Consider the following 6,959-nt stretch of genomic DNA (forward strand, 5'->3'; position numbering starts at 1 on the left):
GTACTACGTACTAGGAGTACTAGTGTTAAAAAAGAAAGGCGGGGTTTTCCTTCGCGGGATTAATCGATACAAATCCTCGTTTCACGTGTCAATTAATGCATATTTTTTCTCCACAGCCCAAAGAGCTAACCATCTCACTCCTCATCGCTTGATTAATGCAGCGCCATGCAAACTAACCTTCTCACTACCGCATGCATGCAGGGGATATTAATGTCCTTGGTTGGTAGTACAAGGCAAACCCCATCAATTTTGCCTCGATTAGTGTTAGTGGCCTTTTGGAAATTGTAATTTTGATATACTGGCCTTGTGTAAAAAAAAATGGAGGTAGTAACTATATTTGACTTCCTTCCCCATTGCGGTGAAGTCGACAATATCTCGAACGTTGTGGTTTGGCGAAGTGCGTTCGACGGAGAACACCATTGAGGGAGACCACGGTAAGTCGTTCGCAAGTGCTGCCTACAAGCCGAGACAACCGCCTTATTTGCATCCAGGAAGTCCGTTGAACAAAAGGACGCGTAAATGTACTAGTACTACTCGTACACAATAGCGTCGTCCGTCCAGCTTAGTGCGGTGAGATGGTTTCTCGAAGAAGACGATGGAGAAGCGGAGTCAGCAAAGAGTGAAATGATGGTTGCTTCGTTGGTCCTTTGTGATTTGACGCCTCACTGCTTTGTGATTTGTGATAGAAGGGACAGGGGAGTAGACTCTGTCCTCTATACTGTACATGCGTCCAAGCACGGGAGAAAGAGGAGAGACGTTGCATTTTTATATTCCTTCAATCAATCAATCAATCAGGGAGCTTCGGTTCAATCCTTTTGGCTTTGGCAACACCGTCCACAATGGTTCCCACGATGCCAAAAGCTATTTTCACATTTGGCTACACATTGTGGATGCCCTTAACCGTACCACTTGGTTTTGCTCCTGTGTGCTATCTATACAAGTCTCAATTATATTGATCTAAAAAATTATAGAATCAAGATTAGTAAAAAGGAGGTGATTTTGCCGCGCGGATGGCGGGGGAGGTTTCTTATATTTAGAGGACGTTATCCTGGCGGTTTGCTAACATGCGGTCCAACGTGTCAGTGCTTTACCAAGCCGATCCGCTTCCCACATGAGGCAGAAAAACGGCAGAAGCAACACGTGGTTAACTCGAAGAAGATGAGGGAGAAGCGGATTCAGCAATGAGTGAAATGATGGTTGCTTCGTCCCTCCAACTTATTTTTTTAGCATTATTACTTCGTCCCTCCAACTTAACTGCGGGAAAGGAGAAGCTTTGTGATTTGACGCCTCATTGCTCATTACTACGCCGGCGCCATGACTGGGTGCTTCACCCCGGCTGCTCTGCACTGTATTCCGGTATGGCACGTGGACCCGGTAGCTTGATGCCCCACATGTCGGCGAAAGGGACTAGAAGATTTATGAAAGCGAGCGCTCCACTCTTACAACGGAGGAGTACACGACACGACGGCCCAGTGAACTGTCAATTGTACTGTATATAGTACTATAGTTTTGTTGTTCGCACGATCCATCGATACAAACCCGATTAAATAGGAAAGGGCAGGATTTTTCCCGCGCGATATATGATACTGGCCATACATTTCAAAGGCAATTTTAATGTATGCAAACTGAATAATTAAGTAACAATATGATATCTAGTAAAACTAAAAACACATATGATTTATTGTGTTAGAGTGTAGTAGTAGTGCTGTATTGCATAGTTGTTAGATGTAACATGCGAGAACGTGTAGAGATGTAGTTTTGGAGGGCCTACAGAGAGAAAAGCGTAATACGTTCACCGAACTTCAGAATAAGCTGATTACGGTCACTATATACGTTTTGCAGTGATTATACGGTCACTTGCTCACGGTTCAGCATCGGATTTCACTCTGTTGACCGGCCAAATAGTCTGCGTGGCACCATGTTGACTAGTTAAATTGACCATGTTCCTTGTGGGTCCCACCTGTCAGTTCACATAGGGAAAAGGTCAGATAAACACAAATTTATGCAGGCGCGACAAGACTCCACCCCATGCACGGGAATCACTCGGTTGTGTATGTGTCTGTCAGGGCCTCATGTGTGCGCATGCACGTGTAGGTTGAGCACTTGAGCGTGAGAGTGTGTGTTGGTCGTGTGGTGTACTGGTGTGTGCATGCATGCATGTGTGTGTGCGTGTGAGTGTTTCGTGCGTGCGTGGCTGCGTGTGTATGTGTGAGTGTTGCGTGCATGCGTGGGTGCATGTGTTCGTGTGAGTGTTGCGTGCATGCAGTTCGTGTGCATGCGTGCATGTGTGTATAATCACCACACCACCTCTTGTGTGTTAAAACAGACGGCTCAGCATACCAATACAAGGCAACCTTGTTCGCTGTGCCCGCGGTCATGACTTCGAACCACCATCCAATATTTTTTTGTCGTTTGTTTTCATTCTTACTAGCAAGATGCCCGTGCGTTGCACGTAACATCAAGATGCATTTGTATGACTAGTTTATCTTGTGAGAGAAAATGATGAACGAGGGAATGCCTTATTTGCAAATGTGGAGAGGTGTGTGGGTACATCTTAGGCAAAATTGTCGTAGTTTCTTTCCTATCCGTCAGATATAAATCGGACGGCCTATATTGCAGGATGGCAGGCACACCATCATCACCAACTCTGTTTTTTATAAGAGTGTATTTTATCCCTACTCTTATAAAAAGCATAGTCGGTGATGATCGTGTGCCTGCCATCCTGCAATATAGGCCGTCCGATCTATATCTGACGGATAGGAAGGAAACTATGGCAATTTTGCAAAAATATACCCACACCCCTCTCCACACTTGCAAATAAGGCCTACCCTTGTTCATCCTTTTCTCCCACAGAAAAACTACTCATACAAATGCATCTTGATGTTCCATGCAACGCATGGGAATCTTGCTAGTATTTTATAAGAGTGTAGATGTAGAGTAGATACAAGCCAACAGGTGGGCCCGATGGTACTGAGATAATGTGATGCAACACTAGAGGTGCCACATGGAGCATTTAACTGGTCAACTAGTCATGTCTTGAGCAAATACAGAGTTGTACGGTGAGCCCGTGACTGTATAATAACCACAAAACGTAAATGGTGACCATAATGAGTGGATTCTGAAGTCCAATGTATGTATCGTGCTTTTGCTTCAAATACAATGATCGTCACTGTATATATCGCGTGAGAAAGATGAAACATGGGTGAATGTGCTGGGGGCTTACTTTTAGAGGACCTGGAGATAGTTTGTGTTCTTACCTGAAAGGGGCGTAGAGGGGGGGTATGCGATGGAGCGAGAGATGCTCTTCGTTTCTCTTTATTATGACTACCTTTATATATAGTATAAAAATATACAAATTCACAGTGCGGAATAAATATAATTGTGGGCACCATGCAATGCAAGCGTTCATACTCCTCCATATAACTTTATAATGTTGTATATATGTAGAAATTCTAAAATATTTTTTTGGCCGCACTTTTATTCAAAAGGAATGTTGTATGCGACATAAACGTGAAGAGAGGGCATTTTAGATCAATGGGGTACGTGATGTAACATGTGTGAATGTGTTGTTGATGCATTTGGCAGGGCCTAGAGAGGTATGTGTGTGTACTACGTATTCCAGAGAGGCATGGATAGAGGGGCCGGCAGGGGGGCGTGGGAGAGATAGCACGAGAAATGAGAGTGGTCTAGAGAGAGAGAGACGAATATGACGTCACGGCTCAAACACATGGAACAGGAAAAAAACATGCACGGGCCGAATTGCAGCACACCGCAGCTGCCCAGGAGTGGATCAGGCCCAACGTAGTCGAACGGATCCTCACAATCGCAACGTTACCGGAACTATCAAGAAGAAGCAATACCGGAAAGAAGCAAACAACATAGTAAACAACCATCACATAAACATGGCATGATGCACAATCAAACATGATGCATGTCCGGTTTAAAGAGGCATGGCATGGTAAAGTGCAACAAACAATACTACAAGTTAAGTGAAGCTCAATATGCAACGAGTTGCATATTCGACGAAACACCACATTCAAATATTTAGTTCACTCTCGTTTATGAACCCAACAATATTAAATGTTATTAAACATGGCAAGGGGTGAAGCATAACAAAACTACCTATCTAGGCAAGTTTAAAAGAGGCCGGAACAACAAACAACAATCCTGGAAAATCCTCATATGCATATTTCGAATTTGGTACTGTTCTGCCCTATACACAATTTTAATGTTGTTAAACAGCAAAATAAAGTGCAGCAAGTTAATCTATGCATTTTTCTAGACAAGTTACATATAAAATTTATTAAATTCGGAGCTACGGTTATGTAGTTATGAAATAAACCAGTTTAATAAGACATTTATGCAAATTAGTCAAACAGCAAGCTTAAACATTTTTAACATGGATGAAAGTTGCATATTGTGAAACTACACAAAATTCTAAGTATTTTACATATTTAAAGTATTTACATATGATGAACGGTTAATTGTACATGAGCATTTTAAAATGATGGCAATTTTCTGTAAATATGCATGATAAAGAATAAATGCTCAAACGCATGGAACATGAAAAAGAACATGCACGGGCCGAATTGCAGCACACCGCAGCTGCCCAGGAGTGGATCAGGCCCAATAGGCCATATGTGTGCACGCTGGGGAAAAAATAAACAAAAGAGGGGCAGAAGAATTAGGGCACCCTGGAATTTGATCCCAGGACCTCCTGCAAGTGCGCGTGCGGGCTGATCAGCCGAGCTGGAGATGTGTTGCCGATAGAGACAGCATCCTCATGTCCAAGAATCATACTCGAAACGCTCTAGGCTTAGCGATGGAAGCATGGCCCCAACCGACGATGACGGCGAGCGAAAGCGGCGGCCGTTGGGGTTAGAAACCTACGGCGGGCGTGCGGAAACTAAAGACAGTGCACGCGTGCTTGCGGAGAGCTGCTAGAGGGGCCGGAGCAACGGCATGAGCAAGGGCTCAAGAACAAGCTCAGGCAGGAGCACGTCCCGGCCATGGCAGCGAGGCACGGCGAGGCAGTGGCAGTGTGCATGAACGCGGGCAGAAACCTGCTGCCATGCGGCGAAGCACAGCGAGGCGAGGCGACGGGCGAGCTGCCACACGAGCGCGGGCTGCGGGCGAATCAGAGCAAGACAGGGGAGGCGGCGGCGCTGTGCACAGGGAGCGGTGGAGGAGGTCGGACCCGACGAACCAAGGATCAAAACGGCAAGCTGAAAGAGGGAATCGGTTCTACAGAACGATCCGTCTCTATTGGATGCACATGGGCAATGAGGAGAGGTCGGAACACTCGCCAGAGACGAGGTCCGATGGGGGAGCGCTCAGGCTCGATAGAGATGGACGAAACAGGGCACAATCAGAGGAGAAGAACTGGTGGGGAGGTGCGTCTCCTCACATTGAGGGGCTTGACGGAGTCGTTCTAGCTCGGGGACGCAAGGGGCAACGAAAACGGCCAGTGACAGGTTCACCCGAGGAAGAAGACGAGACGACGGCGAGCAGAGAACGGCCTCCGGCTTGGTGTCCATGTCGCAGGGGAAGCAGAGGACACCGGCGCGTCGTCTTGACATCCCGCGGCGCCGTGGTGGTCGGAGTCGACGAAGGCGACGTCGGGGAAGAAGATGGACATGACGGAACAGACCGTGGTAGCCTCCAACCGCGCAAACAACAACGAAGCTCTCGGCTGTTCTCTGTTCGAAGAGGGAGAAACAGGGGAAGGGAAAGGGTGCCGGCGGCGAGAGGGAAACCCTAGGGGGTGCGGGTTGCTGTATTTATAGGAGGGCCAGGAGGCGTCGAGGGGTCGTGGTGAAACCACGATGGCCATGTGCGGGCTCCCCTGGAGGTTTTACTATGAGAGAAAAAGATCGGGAGGAGGAAGAAAAACAGGGGAAGGAGAGGCTGCAGGCCGGGCCTGGACGGGTGTCCAGCGTGGATTCACCACGGGAGAGTGGAACGAGGCTGCGGGAGGAGGGCTGGGCTGCGGGAGGAGCTGGAGCTGGGCCGCGCTCGGCTGGAGCAGCGCTGCTTCTGCTGGGCTGCACAGTTGCTACTGCTGCTTCCCTTCTTCTCTTTTCTTCAGACAGAAAACAAGACAGAAAGGCACAGGTATAATGGAGAGGGTTGAGAGAGATATGAGAACATCCCTGGAGTCCAGAATTTATGCAGGATTTGAATAAATTGACTTGGCAATTTTAAGAGGTAGAAAATAATCCAAGTTTGAATTAAATTCAAACTTGAGCCATTTTTTAACCCGTCCAAAACAACTCCAAAGGATCTGAAATTTGGCAGAGAGGGTGTAGGCATGGTGTAAGATTTACAGAAAATAAGTGAACATTTTACTGGGACAGGAATATGCCACTTGCAATAAATGTGTGAGAATTGAAAGGAAGAAGCTAGTCATGGGGTGTTGCACTTGATGATGGTTTAGATGGAAGGGCAAGATGGAACAACAAAGAAGATGAGGAGAAGGAGTTCACAAATGTAACAAGCCCACCACAAATATACACACGAAAAATATGCACACTACAATGATGATCATGATGCAAATGCAACATAAATGACAAAGGCAATATCACATCATGAAGCATATAACAAGGCAAGGATGGCGCAATGCAATATAATAAAAGATGAACATGAAGCAAGAAGCAAAACGACAATGGCACTCATCATGATCATGGCAACAGCATAGGGAAAAGAAATATGCAAAACAATTATGATAATGCAGAACCATAATAAACACACGTCAACAACTAAAATAGATGGAAGGGCAACTGAACCGTCGGACTCGGGGCGTCACAACACTCCTCCACTAACAAAAGATCTCGTCCCAAGATCTTAGGACCGAGACGGAAGGAAAAAGGGATGAGGTGAAATAAGAGCAAAACAGTGAGGATGACCAAAGGCAAGAACACTCGAGTAGGAAAGAGGAAACGACGAATATGACGAGAATC

Source organism: Triticum aestivum, chromosome 6D (genome assembly GCF_018294505.1).
Source record: "Triticum aestivum cultivar Chinese Spring chromosome 6D, IWGSC CS RefSeq v2.1, whole genome shotgun sequence".
NCBI classification, from domain to species: domain Eukaryota; kingdom Viridiplantae; phylum Streptophyta; class Magnoliopsida; order Poales; family Poaceae; genus Triticum; species Triticum aestivum.